The sequence below is a fragment of the Mus musculus genome, chromosome 8 (assembly GCF_000001635.26).
Source record: "Mus musculus strain C57BL/6J chromosome 8, GRCm38.p6 C57BL/6J".
NCBI lineage: Eukaryota > Metazoa > Chordata > Mammalia > Rodentia > Muridae > Mus > Mus musculus.
This window is the reverse complement of record NC_000074.6, coordinates 124,956,094-124,971,201: the sequence shown is the minus strand read 5'-3', so window position 1 is coordinate 124,971,201 and position 15,108 is coordinate 124,956,094. Positions and strand designations below refer to the sequence as shown.

Below are 15,108 nucleotides of genomic sequence, written 5' to 3'. Positions count from 1 at the left end.
CCTAGGGTTTTGATAAGTTATTTCTCTGCTGGTGAAATGAGCCAATTCAAGCCAGATTAGATTATATTAAATGCAGGTTTATTGGGAAACTTCTCTCCGGCAAGCTCACTGGCTCCAAGGTCCAAGGCCAGGGGAGTCGCCATGGGGGTTAGGGGAGAAAGAGAAAAAAGGTGAAGGCACAGAGAGAGAACAGGAGAGAAGGAAAGACCAAAATGTCTGGATTATATAAGGAAAAGCCTTTGGGGCTTTATGGTCAGACTATGGCAGTCTGACCATAGGTTGGAAAGTTCAAGGTTGGGGCAGGGTATGCCAGGTAGAGCCTGAGGCATGCTGGGAGAACCTGGAGGCCAGGTCTGCTTTGGTATGTAAAATATGCCCCTCAGTCCTTTGTCCCTGGGTCCAAAACCACACATTTTTGTTTTGTTTGGTTTGTATGAGGATAGTGACCTATCCCAGGACGTTATACATTCATAAAGTGCTCTACCTCTGATCTACAACCCAGCCTGGTAAACTTGTAAATGGCTTTAACTGGAGATGAAAGAGAGAAGCTGGCCCTGTTTAGACCTGTCCCAGCCAATGAATATCTACAAGCCCATGAAGGCCTCACCACGGTTTCCAGTCGTTTAGTTCTGGGAGGAACAGTTGTAACATCTGTGGCAAGAGCAGCTGCCTGCTCTTTTCTCAAGAACAGCTGGCTTTGCCGGGTGAAGCCTGTCTTAGTTGTAGTGGGAGCCAACTCAAGGTCCTTAACGGGTGGGACTTGCTAGTACAACCATGACATACTTACTGCCTGTGTCATGTGTGTGCCCTGCATACTGAGTCACATTAAAAATGAGTGTAGGCCGGGCATGGTGGTGCATGCCTTTAATCCCAGCACTCAAGAGGCAGAAGCAGGCGGATTTCTGAGTTTGAGGCCAGCCTGGTCTATAGAGTGAGTTCCAGGACAGCCAGGGCTACAGAGAAACCCTGTTTCGGGAAAAAAAAAAAAAAAAAAAGAGTGTGAATCACATGTTTTCAGCATTTACTGAACTGTTTAGAAGACAAATATCCTTCGTTCGAAGTTTTGTGTTCTGTAACACAGTCTCCTCCCCAGGCTTTCCTGGAACTCAACAGTGGAAGCTCAAACTCACAAGAATCAGTCTGGGGCTTCCCTAGTGCTGGGGCCACAGGCTTGTGCCACCTAACCTGCCTTTACCCAGTGAGACTTTAGAATTGCTCTCCCACATGGACCGAGGGTCTGCATTTCATGGACGCTGCAACTCACAAACAACGCTTTGCCTTTCTGCGATTGAAGCCACTGACCCCCGTTGTCTGGCCAGGATGACATAAACTCTGACTAATGCGGTATGCTGTGGGGTGTGTTTACTTAACGAGTCTTCTTCCCCGACCTTCATCTGTATGTACAACACCAGCCTCAGATTTCACCTCTAACCCTTCCCTTGTTTCTGTGCCACAGAGGAGAAAGTGCTGCTGGCCCTGGCTGTGGAAAGGCTTCCTCCGGACAACGGAATTGCCCTCCTTCCGCTGGCCCTCCTGATCGATCCTGGTTCCCTTAGTGATCTGAGCATGGGCTGCAGGGACCATGTCTGCAGCTGGGCATCCTTTGGTTGCTCAGAGTTGTGAAGATCCCTCCGGCTACATTGCTTCCTTGACAGCCTAGGCTCCTGTGCTGAAGCACGATTCCTGTTTCAGGTCCCAGTGAAGCAAACAGGTTCCCACTGGGCCACACTCTCTCAGGGGACACAAGCCTCCCCTGTTCTTCCTTAGCCACTCAAGACCCAGGGTACCCACAAACAAGACTCAAGGGCCCCTCTCTAGCGGGCCTGTAGGTAGATCCTTTCTCTTTAAAACTGGTGAAGCCTTGATGAGGCTGGATGGAAGGATTATCAAAACAATTTTCCCTCAGTTCTGAAACCGGAAAGGCAGGCTCTCTGCAAGTCCTGTTTCCCCTGCACTAGACTCCAAGGTGCCCTTCCCTCGCGGCTAAATCTCCATATCCAGGTACGCAGAGTGGGCTGAAGCTGGAGGAATCTAAAAAGTCTTTAGTCCGACCCACACCGGTGTTGGGTGTTGTTTGAGATATATTGCCTGTGTGAAACCTCATCTCAAGTCACAAGCTGAACTTTAACCCTTTGTTTTCCCTCTCTGCACTCCTCTAGGAGCTCCTGGCTTCTGTGGATCCCCACCTGGGACTGACTGAGGTCACAGAAGCAGACAAGTGAGGAAAGTAGCAGCTCCAGCTGCTCCCCGCTAACTCGGGAATGGGCTGTGCAGAGGTTTGAGTGCTGTGTACATCGCAGTGGGTGTCGACACCCACTGCAAGTGAGGCAATGTAAGAATCCTGGGGATCCGTGGGAGGACTGAGGAGGTGGATAAAGTCCCGGTGACCTCAGTTCGATTCCCCAGGACCCACTTGGGAGACGTCTAGAGCCAGTTTTCACAAGTTGTCTTCTGGTCAACACACGCACACGCCCCCATGCCCTCTGCCCCATGTACAAATACATAAATAAATGCATTTACTGTTTACAAGAGAATTTTAAATCTGGGCTGTGTGGCAATACCCAAATCTGGATTGTTTTCTGTTCTGGTCCCTAGTCATGAAAGGGTCCCACAAACAGGAGTGTGTGCCTGCATGAAATTAGGAGAACCGGGCGTCCTCACAGTTTCCAGGAGCTGCTCTATGTAAGTTTGGGTTTCATGTGTTTTCTTGGGGGCTTTGTTTTGAGACAAGTTCTCCCTATGTTACCCAGGCCATCCTCAAACTCACTATTTTCCTGCATCAGCCTCCCCAGAGCTGAGATGGCAGATGTGTGCCCCAGTAGCTGGCAGAGACAGTTTAAGAAAGAAAAGTTGGGCCAGGCAGTGGTGTCGCACGCCTTTAACCCCAGCACTTGGGAGGCAGAGGCAGGTGGATTTCTGAGTTTGAGGCCAGCCTGGTCTACAAAGTGAGTTCCAGGACAGCCAGGGTTACACAGAGAAACCCTGTCTTTAAAAAAAAAAAATTAAAGAAAAGAAAAAAAGGTTGGAGTTTGGTGGCACATGCCTGTTGTAATCCTAGCATTGAGAGGCAGAGCCAGGAAGACCTGGTTAAGGGTCATTGTGGCTACATATCAAGTTTTAGGCCAGACTAGGGGACTCTGCTTTAAAAAGAAAACAGGACAAAAAGACCAGTGACAACAGTCATAAAGAACCTGCTGGATAATCTAAACTGCAAGGCGGGCACAGCAAAAGGAAAAGAAGGATGGGGGAACTGGCATAAAGAAAATAGGAAGTGCGGCTGGAGAGGTGGCTCAGAGGTGAAGAGCACTGACTGCTCTTCCAGAGGACCAGGGTTCAATTCCCAGCACCACCATGGTGGCTCACAAGAGGCTGTCCCTCCAGTCTCAGGGGATCTCTGACGTCTATGGGCATGGAGTATATAGACACATTCAAGCAAATATATCTATTCAAGCAAAAAATATCCATAACAATAAAAAAATATATTTTAAAAAGAAAATAGAAAGTTGGGGGATGGGGGCTATGACATGGGAAGGTGCTCGCCCACAAGCCTGCCTCGCTGATCTTGGTTCTGGGAGTCACAAGGCAGGAGTCACACAAGATAGGAGTCAACAGACTCTAGCAACTTGTCCTCTGAGTTTCTGTGCAGAGTTCCCAGCCTGAAGAAATGTAATAAGGAATTAAAAAAGAACATCTAAGATCTATGGAATAACTGCATAGGGATGGTCTCCTATGTAGATAAACAAAGTTCCAGAAGGAGAGAGAAAGAATGGAGAAGAACCCTACGAGCAGAGATTTTTTTTTTCCCTTTAGTCTAAACCCTGACTGATGACGTCAACCCCTAAATCCAAGAAGCTGCATAAAGACCAAGGCAAAACAAACAGGTGGATCACGGGCATTCAGGTGAATGGAGCTGTGGGCCAGGTGCAGCAGCAGCAGCCACAGTGGCAGGACAGGAAGAGGGGAGGATGCTGGTTACAGATCCCTGGAGACAGCAGGTGGAGCTCCGGCAGGCTGGCAGGAGTACATGCTGGACATTTTCTTTTTGGAACCGCAAAATCTACTCTGACTCTACAGTGCATTCAAGGAAATTTTTTTAAAGACTACTGATGCAGTCTAGGGGTGTTGAAATGAGCTCGTTTGCTCTGCCAGTTAAAGAAAAGGCAGGGAAGCCGGGGGTGGTGGCACACGCCTTTAATCCCAGCACTCGGGAGGCAGAGGCAGGCAGATTTCTGAGTTCGAGGCCAGCCTGGTCTACTAAGTGAGTTCCAGGACAGCCAGGGCTGCAGAGAAACCCTGTCTCGAGAAAAAAAAAAAGAAAAGAAAAGAAAAGAAAAGGAAGAAAGAAAAGGCAGGGGAAAGCTGAGGCGCAACTTGTAGCCTTGGAGAAATTTCAAGCACCTATCAACCATGAGTTTGTGAAAGGGAGGGAGGCGTGTATCTCTTGGCCCTGAGGAAACACACTCAGCAGATACACACACAAAGAGTGTCTTGGTTAGGCTTTTACTGCTGTGAACAGACACCTTGGCCAAGTCAAGTCTTATAAAGGACAACATTTAATTGGAGCTGGCTTACAGGTTCAGTCTATTATCATCAAGGCAGGAGCATGGCAGTATCCAGGCAAGGGTGGTGCAGGAGGAGCTGAGAGGTCTACATCTTATTCCAAAGTAAACTGGAGAAGATTGGTTTCCAGGCATTTAGGTCAGGGGTATTAAAGCCCACACCCACAGTGACACACCTATTCCAACAAGACCACACCATCAAATAGTGCCACTCCCTAGGCCAAACCTATTCAAACCACCCCCAGAAGACCGTTTCTCATCTCTCCTTGAGGCCTGGGGGGTTAAAAACCTCTGAAGAATTCCTCTCCTACATTGTGCAGTTTATAGACAGATAAGATGGTTGACTGATCCACGTCCTGATGCAGCCTTGAACTGAGCCAGTCCAGCAGCGGGGGACCTGTTGGTGAAGGACACAAGCTGCTAAGCTTTGTCTCTAGTCAGGAAGTTGATGAAGAAGGTGGCCATCTTGGAAATTCTCCCTGTTTATTACATAGCCATGGCTTCTTTCCCATCTGTCTACCTACCAGGGGGTCTAACCTGGTCTCTCACTTCAATGCTAAGATAAAAGATTTTTATTGAAGCCACTGCCTAACTAACTCAACCCGCCACCACACCATCTTCAGGAGCCAACCGGTATCTTAAGTGAATGTTCCACAGTTAAAACAGTTGTCTCTAAGATCTGGTGGGAAGGAGATGTCAAGATGTCTCAGCTCTTTTTAGGTTTAGGGACCAGTGTTTTCTGGTGTGCATACAATGGCCATCTACAAGAAGTTTACTCATGACCAGGGTGGGGTTGGTGTCAAACACCTTTAATCCCAGCACTTGGGAGACAGAGGCAGGTGGATCTCTTGAGTTTCATGACAGCCTGGTCTACAGAGTGAATTCTAGGACAGTCAAGGCTACACAGAGAAACCTTGTTTCTAAAAACCAAGCCATAAAAAGTCAGAAAGCAAGTTCAAGCACGTAGCGCCATGGGTCACAAGGCCCAGTAATTTGCCATTTTGTTTAACAATGCCTTGGTGTTTGGCATGCATTAAACTTTCTGATAAGCACTGCAAATTACTGGGCCTTGTGACCCAGTCAGAATTTTCTTCCTTTTAAAGGCTGAATAAAACTTTTTTGTATTTGTTTTAGAGACAGGGTTTCTCTGTGGAACAGCCTTGCTTTTGAACTCAGACATCTGCCTTCCTCTGATTAAAAGTGTGTTCCACCTGTCTCAAGGGTTGAACGATACTCCGTCCTGTGCATATATACTCTTGTATTCATTTTTTTTTCACTGCTATGACCAAATACTTGACAAAGAAGAAAGGAGAGGATTAATTTTGGCTCACAGCTGAGAGGGTACAGTGTGCAACAGCAGGAAGGCATGAGGTCTGGCTCAGTGTTAGCAAGAGCGTGAGGCTCCTTGTTCACGTCTACGTAGACCAAGAAAGAAACAGAGATTGGGTTAGAGCTCGAGCCAGCCCATAATGGTCAAAGTCCATCCCTGTGGCCCTCCCTACCTCTGCAGCTGGAACTCCATGTCCCAGAGATTCCACCGTCTCTCAGAACATCGCCACCAGCCAAAGGCCACCACAGCAGTTAAGTGTTCAACTCATGAACCTGTAGGGATATTCCACAGGCAAAGCACAAAAAGCTGGAGTTTCACATCTGTTGTCTTCACTGAACGCTGAGTCGCCCCCACCTCGTGGATGCCATGAACAAGGCTGTGGTGAGCACAGGCACACAGATTTTTTTTTTTTTTTTTTTTTTTAGTAACCCTGCTTTCCATTTTTCTGGGATATACGACCAGAAGTGGGGGTTCTATTTTTACTGTTGCTAACACTTCCTGTGTGGGAGAGTCTTTTGTTTATGTTTATCCATAGCAATGATAAGAAGCTTAAAGAAATTAGGTAACATGTAGGACAGCTGGAAAGCTCCTTAGTTGGTGTGTCCGTTCATTAGACTCAACTGACGGTCCTAGTGCCTCAGGTCATGACCCTGCTGATTTCCCCCACCCTGCGGTTCTGTTACAGCCGCATCCCCAGCAGTCACCCACATCCATGGCACCTCTGTCCTGCACGTCTGCCCCGTCACTATTATCTGAATGCCGTGGAACAGCATCATTTTTTGTGGCCGAGTCTTGAATGAACTCCTGAGTCTTCCGAAGTGTTCTCCCCTCAGACCTGCCATAGAGACTGCTGTCACTTGGACCCCCGACCTGGAACTTCAGTTGCCCTGTAAGGGCCTTGAAACTCACAGCCAAGCACAAAGGCAAGCTGGCAGGAACCTCAGGGGCTTCTCTCCCTCCACTTAAAAGGCTTATTTCTGAGGCTCCAAAGAATCTTTGCATTTGGAGCAAGAGACTCCTCCTGACTGGGGAAAGGGCGTGATTCTGGAGGAGCGGGACGGGACGCCTGTCCAAATCTGGTGAGGCACCGGCCTGGTCAGTTTTTAGGGTAGAGCTTATTACTACCAGGTGTGACACACAGTGGGGACACACTGTGACACACAGTGAGGACTCTCTAGCACCCTCGGGGTGGCCAAATGGGAATTTCCCATCTTACCTGGCATGGAATAGCACCAATCCCCTGATCGAGAGCGGAGCTCTGTCAGGTACAGCAAGGTTTGGTCAGCTACTGCTTGAGGGCCAGAGCTAGCTCTCCATGTGTTTTTGTAAATAAAGTCTTGATGGAATACAGACATAGCGTTAAGTTACCCAGTGTCCTGCTGCAGTCAACACACAATGTTGTGAGGTTGTGACACTCTGTGGACTGCAGAAACCTACGGAATTGTAGTACAGAATGCCTACAATTGTAGTACTTCGGAAGTTGAGGTAGGAGAGTCAGGCAGTCTGAGGCCAACCCGGGGTTATGTTAGATTCTAATTTATAAAACCTTCAAAACAAAACAAAAACAAAAAAAACAAAAAAACAACCCAACCCTGGAGTGTTTCAGTGTTTACTTTTATTTTTTTTAAATCATTGAACCTGTCTGTCTGTCTGTAGGTATGTGCACGTAAACACATATATGTAACCTTGGATATTAGAAAAGGGTATTGATTCTAGAACTAGAGTTGAAGGCATGTGAGCTGCCTGATGTGGGTGTTGGGATCCAAACTCAGGTCACAGATAAGTGTAAACTAGCACTCCTAGCTGCTGAGCCAGCCGCCTTCCAGCCTACAGTACATTGACCTTCTACCCAGATCTTTATAGGATGAACGCCCTGGCTTCTAAACATAGGCTGTCCATGTTTGAACACAGGAGTGCCTGGGTACCCTTCCTCAGCAGCGTAAGGGAGTGTCCTGAGGGAGGGCGGCTGGAGTCCTCTCCTTCTCAGGTAGGAAGCAGCAGGCTCTGCTACCAAGCCCAGGGATGACGCTAACAGGCCAGGCAGTTGTTCTCTGGAGTTCTGCCCACAGTCTCCAGATTTCTTCTTTTAAAAACGTTTTTGAACCTAATTATGTTGCCTCTGTGTGTGTGTGTGTGTGTGTGTGTGTGTGTGTTTGTGTGTGTGTTGTTGTATGGAAGTACAGGTACCCTCAGAGACCAGAAGAGGGTGTCAGATCATCTGGAGTAATAGAAACAGGCAGTTGAGAGAAATTAGTGTGGGTGCCAGGAACTAAACTCTGGTCCTTCCAAAGAGCAGCACATGCCTGCCCTTCCTCAACAACAATGTCGTCCCTCAAGCCTGCTATCAGCAACAGTTACTACCAATCCTAATATTAGTTTCTCTTTTACATTTATTTCCTTTGCGTCTGTGTGGATGTGTATGTGTGGAGGTCAGAGGAAAACTGGCTGGAGCCCTTCTACCCAAGGGTTGTGTGGTTAAACTCAAACTGTCAGGTTTGGGGGTGGAACCATCTTACCAGCCCCTCCAGTCTTCTTATGAGGCATATAAGTGGAGTAAACAGCCTGGCGGTAATGGCACAGACCCACCACCAGCACAAGCAAAGGAAACAGAGGCAGGTGGATTTCTGGGTTTAAGGCCTTCCTGGTCTACAGAGTTCCAGAGTTACACAGAGAAATCTCATCTTGAAAAAGCCTGGTGTGTTGATCCATGCCTGTAATCCCAGCAGTTGGGAGGAAGAGACACAGCACAAGTTCAAGTCCAGCCTGGGCTACATGAGACCCAATCTCAAAAGATAAAGTTTAAAAAGTAATAATAATAATAAATAATAATAATAACAATAATAAAAACAATCCAATAAAATGTCTCCGGTGGGCAGGGTAGGCTCCATGACCATGTGTCTAAACAAACAAACAAAACACCACCAACAAAACAAAACAAAACAAAGCAACAAAACTTGTGGTTCACTCCCCAGTAATCTTGCTCACGCCCAAATCTTGAACCATCTCAGAAGAATCCTCGGTGCAGAAAGGCCCTGTCACTGACCCCAAAATGAAACTCTGTTTCCCTTTCTGTTTCTTTTTGACCCTCTTACATAGCCTAGGCTGGTCCTTGAGGCAGATCCTTTTGTTTCCACCTCCCACTCACCCGGGTTACAGGTGTGCAGTACTCAGCCCACCCCTGGCACAGACACTGTCAGACAACAGTTTCAACAGTTCAGAGAAACTGTTCTGAACCTACCCTTCACTCTGGAATTGTCTGCCTGGAAATTTCTCTGCTCTCTACGTGAATATTCCTGATCCATCTTCGACTTCTCCATGGATCTTCTTTTGAAGGATGCTTTTCTGCTGAGAGGCTCTCTCAGAGCCTCTGATTTAGGCTCGCAGACTTTGCATCTGATTCTCCCCTCCCCCTTCCATTTTCTCCCTGGCTCATGCCCAACTCACACTCACTCCATCCTGGCTTTGGGTCACAGATCACCTCCAACGTTTCCAACTAACATTGATAGTTTTACACACCCGACACACGTGGCTCTTGCACATTCAGCTCACTTCTATTCCCTGTCCCTCAGCCGGTAACTTAAGGCTTTCTCCTCCTTTGTATCACTTGCTACAGATTCAAAACGAAGACAGTTCCAGGTGCCAGCGAGGGTTACAATGTCCAGCCTCTGCCTCTGCCTCTCATCCCTGCACTCACAAAGCAAAAGCAGGTAGGTCTATGAGTTTGAGGCAGCCTGGTCTACAGAGCAAGTTCCATGAGAGCCAGGGCTGCACAGAGAACTCTCTTTGGAGCCGGGGAGGGAGGTTGCAAACAAACAAACAAACAAACAAACACCCCCCCCCCAAAAGTAACAAAAAGTTCTGTCAGCCTCACTTGCTTCATAGAAAGGGGGCTCTTGTGAGATTTGTTAACCAGTGTTGTTCTCTCTGTAAACTTCCAACTCCAAGAAAGCAGCTGCTTCCTTCTGCAAACTCCTCTCCAGTCTGATTTATGTTTTACTCATTTATCAATATCATTATTATATATAATATATACATAGATGATACACATACACACACACAAACAGTCTTGGAATTTGTAGAATTGACCTGGAACTCAGAGATCCTCCTGTCTCTGCTTCCCAACTGCTGGGATTAAAGGCGTGGGCCACCACACCTGGCCATTATTTTTGGGTCAAGGTCTTGCTATATGGTACCTTAAGATAACCAAACTAATTCAGTATTTTAAGTCCTGAGATTACTGGCAGGTGCCACCATGCCCTGCTGCCTGTTTTTTGGAGACAGGGTAGCCCTGGCTGTCCTGGAACTTACTCTAGGTCAGGCTGGCTTTGAACCTAACTTTTTTTTCCTCCGTAGTGCTGAGCATCGGACCCAGGGCCACATGTATGCTAGGCAAACAGTCTACAACAGAGCCATACCTCAAGCCTCTCTTTTTCCTTTTCCAGCATATTTGTTCTCTAGAATGTTAACTCAGCTTCCAAACTTTGACATTCAAGTATTCCGGAATGTAAAATTCCCCTCTCTCTTTCCAAGATGTGTGTGTTTGAGGATGGAATTCTCATCCGGGCCCCACCCCCAGGGCAGGCACTGGCCCCGTTCTGATGATCTGTCTTTGACTCTGACGGCAGCGGGACTTTAACCTCTAGGAATGTGAGGCCCACATATTTGTGTGGCTCTGTGGCCCATTCATCACCAAGAGGGCTCCATTATCAGGGCTTCACCGGATTTAAAACAAAAAACAAAAAAAACAAAAAACAAAAAAACCCAAAAACCAACTTTTTTAAATCCTTAAAGGGAAATCAGCAAGGCTGTACTTGAGTTCCTTGGCTCTTGCTGGACTCTCTCTGGAGTTCTCCTTTCAGCTTTCCTGGCTCGCTTAGAGATCAGCCTGGATGCCTCGGCAAGGCACAGCATTGTTTTCAATGACAGTTTTTAAATTCTTTTGAGACTCAACTGATCTGTTTTCTTCTCTCTTCCTCTCCATCTGTCACTGAGTCTGTTTCTCTGTCTCTCTCTTTCATTTCTTCAGTGCCAGAAAGAGGAATTCAAAGAATGTAATAGAACCCCAACAGGTATGAAAGAAAGAGCTGCATAGACTGTGGAAAGCCCAGTGAGAGTGTATGTGTGTGAGTGTTGTGAGTTTGTGAGTGTGTGTGTGTGATGGGAGGGGGAGGGCTCAGAGAGGAGTCAGAGCCAGAGAGGGGAGGAGGTGGCCAGGCACTCAAAACTCCACCTTCCTCCTGTATGCGGTTGGAGCCCACTGCTTTCGAAGGTTTGTTATGATCACTGTACAGGGGGAGTATGAGTTCTGAGCTGATAAGGTTTATTCTGAACAAGGGCTGGGAGCAGGAGATGGGCTGGGAGCAGGGAGGCTGCCATCTGAGCAGCTCAGACACCTACACAGCAGCACCGTGTAGGGGGCAGGTCAGGGAGACCTGAGGGAGCAAACTGGGCAGGAACTTAATTCTGGGAAGTGTGACTAGCCTGTCCTTCTAAACTCTGTCCTGGACTGTGTGGTTCAGTTTTATCACAGCTAGATCCTCACTGAAAAAGACCAAAGTAGGCATTCCTTGCACGCCCATCAACAAACAGATGAAAGAGGATGTGGGCTGTGTGTGTGTGTGTGTGTGTGTGTGCATGTGTCACAGAACTTATGTAACTAAGCACGTTTTATTCAGCCACATGAAGAATGAAATGATGTGATGTCCTCTGCATCGAGCTGGGTGGAAGTGGAGATCCCTGGGTTAAACAGGCCAGACTCACAACAAGAACGGTTGCGTTTTCTTCCTCTCATGTGGGGTCTAGATTCCTTGTTGTGTGAGACAAGCAGAAAGTGAGAAGAAAGAAGCAACCAGTGGGGGTGGGGGCAAAGGAAGGTAATGAAGGTTGAAAAAGGGATGTGCTTTCTCATATGTGGAATCTAGACTATACACAGACACGCATGCAGGGTGGGAACCATTTGTGGAGAGGAAGGGAACCAGCAAGAGAGGGTGGGGCGGTGAGAGGGCTGGGAAAGGTGTGGGTAAAATGTACTATTCCCGTGTGGGAGAACACCACAACACAACCCATTATTTTGATATCTGCCCACCTATTTATTTATTTGGGTTTTTCAAGACAGGGTTTCCCTGTGTAGCCCTGGCTGTCCTGGAACTTGCTCTGCAGACCTGGCTGTCCTCCTGGAACTTGCAGATATCCATCTGCCTCTGCATCAGAGTGCTGGGGTGCCACTACCACCCAGCTAACTAACCCTTTTAAGATAGAGACATGATGGGTGGGTAAGGGGGACTTTTGGTATAGCATTGGAAATGTAAATGAGCTAAATACCTAATAAAAAATGGAAAAAAAAAAAAAAAAAGATAGAGACATGAGAAGGCTATCCGATCAAGTGAGTTTTTTTTTTTTTTTTTATGTCAACGCAGAGCCCATGGCCATGGGTCCTTAGTCACCAGCCCATGGCCACCACTCTTAAATCCTAGCTACAGTCATGCTTCCTTGTGAGTCAACTGGAACTGACTGCTAACGTTTCCCAGTTTGTGTGGCACCAGCTGTAGGAAGTGACCTCCGAGCCATAGCACTTGGGGGCTTTTAACACCATCGCCAGGTAGGGTTCTCTATGGTAACAGATGGGAGTAAATCAGCAGCTGAGGGAGACTGGGGTGGGGTCATTAGCAGGGAGCTGGGGAGACAGCGAGGGGAACGAGCTGCTAAGACTTTAAGGGTGTCTCTGCAAGACATCAAGGTGGCAGAGAGCCACAAGCAGTGGCAAGGCCCCTTCATCTGTAACTGGAGCTGGCCAACGTCATCGGACTGTAGATGAAATATGGGAGGGGAGTTCCCACCTGTCACCGCTCTAAAGGTGGCTCTGGATGCTTGTTGGTGTGGCATCCAGGAAACAACCAGCCCTTGCCACGACCATGAAGCACCCTCACCCTCGCTGATGGCCAACACCCTCTTCTCTCACTTAGGGGCTACATCATCCAATTGTATCCACACTGCTGACAAGGAGCTGAGTGTCCCAAAACATAACTCATTTATTTTTGGTTTTGGGCCAGGATCTCAAGTATCCCAGACTGGCTTCGAACTCACTATGTAGTCGAGAATAACTCAGAGTCTGTTTCTCCCATCGTCTCCAACAAAATGGAAACTTTAAGCATTCTTTGGGAAGTCGCTTAGATGGTGTTTTGCTGGGGCAAACATGTGAAGAACTTTTTGTTTTGTTTTGTTTTTGTTTTTTCGAGACAGGGTTTCTCTGTATAGCCCTGGCTGTCCTGGAACTCACTCTGTACACCAGGCTGGCCTCGAACTCAGAAATCCATCTGTCTCTGCCTCCCAAGTACTGGGATTAAAGGCGTGCACCACCACTGCCTGGCTGTGAAGGAATTTTCTGTTAAAGTGGACACAGGTGTGAGAGACTAAGCCAGACATGTAAAGGATGTTTCTCCTGTGCAGACACAGGAGAAAGGATGCTCTGTTAAAGCAAGCACGTGAAAGGACATGTGATAAAGGATTCTCTGCTAAAAGGCACGCATGTACTGGTCTGCCCTATACTGTGTAGTTGAGCTGTTATTTTGGGGGACTCTATAGAGATAACATACCAAAAACCTTTGGTGGTATGTTATAGTTTGTTTATTTTGTGGACTCCGGCTGACTGGCAGAGTGATGTCAGGTGAGACAGACGCACATGCTAAGGCAAGACACACGGAGGACATGTGATATTTGGAAGGTATAAATAGGACTCGACAGTGGCAAAGGCTGACCTAGGTTTGCTTATAGAGCTAGCTGCTAGCTGTGCAGCACTTGTGGGTCTTGAGTCTTCGCTGATCTTTGCTTTGCAAAAGGCACACAGGCCGAGAACTTCTGGCATTCCTCCTGCTGACTCAAGCCAAGGCTGAGTGAGGCCTGGCTGTCTCTGCGAGGTAGTGACACTGCTGCTGACTGCAGTTTGATATATATATATATATATATATATATATATATCCTATTTGATATATATATATATATATCCTATTGAACCAGACTGCTGGTGCATCTGTGAAGTGTCTGGGAGTGGTTGGAGCTGTTGTTTTTGACCTGGGCACTGAAAGGTTGACTTTTAGATAACACAGAGGGAATTGCTCTAAAGAACCATTTCTAAACAGGTTCACTTCCCCTATATCTTGTTTTTTTTTTTTTTTCTACTACCTTTGGTGGGTGGTGGGCTAAAAGGGATGTTAAAGCATTTAAGAACCGTCATTAAAAGTGGGTTTTAAAACATTAAAATTACACCCTACCTCCTGGGGGCTGCTACAGCTGTACACCATCACAGCTGGTCTTAGGAGGTGTTGGGACTCAGAGCCCTGTCGCAGGATTTTCCCTGTCCAATTACAATAGGGCAGTGGGAGGCCTGTGACCGGACAGGGAAAGGGAAGCAGCGTTAAGAGTTGCAGAGACGGAGCATCTGGGGTAGCAAGAAGAAGGAAGATAGTGGTGGACGTGACCCACGTGGCATTTACCAGCCACAAGTAGTCGTGATATCGTAAAGTTAGCATAAATTGGGGTTGGGATAAAGCTTTTATCATTATCAATTGGTTCTGAAATTATTCTATTGGCTTAATGTAAATTGTGATATTATTGATACAGAAATCTGATCGGTTCGTTATACTTTAAGAGTCTTGATTTTACCGGGTTACTGGGCATTGTGAGATGCAACCTCAAGGTTGGCAGTTCCATTTAGTTACCAGGATGTGGGGTCACCGACTACATGGGTTTATGGCCGAGGAGTGGCTCCAGGGACAAGCGAACGAGAGCTGGGAACACAGCGAGGGCTCAGGCACAGCAGTCAGGCACAGCAGAGGCTAGCTGGGGAAGAGTAGCTATCTCCCCAGCCCCTCACCAACTTTTTAAATAATACATTCTACATTTATTTATCTTGTAGAGGGTCATGGCATGGCACACGAGGGGTTCAGAGAACAACTTGCTGGGGTCAATTTTCTCCTCTAACAATGTGGATTCTGGGGGTCAAAATTAGGTCACCAGGCTTGGTGACAAGTGCCCTTTAGCAACAAGTGCTCTCTCTCTCTCTCTCTTTTTTTTTTAAGATTTATGTATTTATTTTATATGAGTACACTGTAGCTGTCTTCAGACACACCAGAAGAGGGCATCAGATCCCATTACAGATGGTTGTGAGCCACCACGTGGTTGCTGGGAATTGAACTCAGGACTTCTGGAAGAACAGCCAGTGCT

At 47.2% G+C, this 15,108-nt stretch overlaps 1 long non-coding RNA gene across 1 annotated transcript; it reads left to right on the top strand.

Annotated features, from left to right (window-relative positions):
• Positions 1 to 1,034: 1,034 nt before the first annotated feature.
• Positions 1,035 to 2,511, top strand: Gm39281. The gene is made up of 3 exons (XR_879355.2): positions 1,035 to 1,344; positions 1,457 to 2,001; positions 2,160 to 2,511. It is a non-coding gene; the product is annotated as a predicted gene, 39281 (long non-coding RNA).
• The last annotated feature ends 12,597 nt before the right edge of the window (positions 2,512 to 15,108 follow it).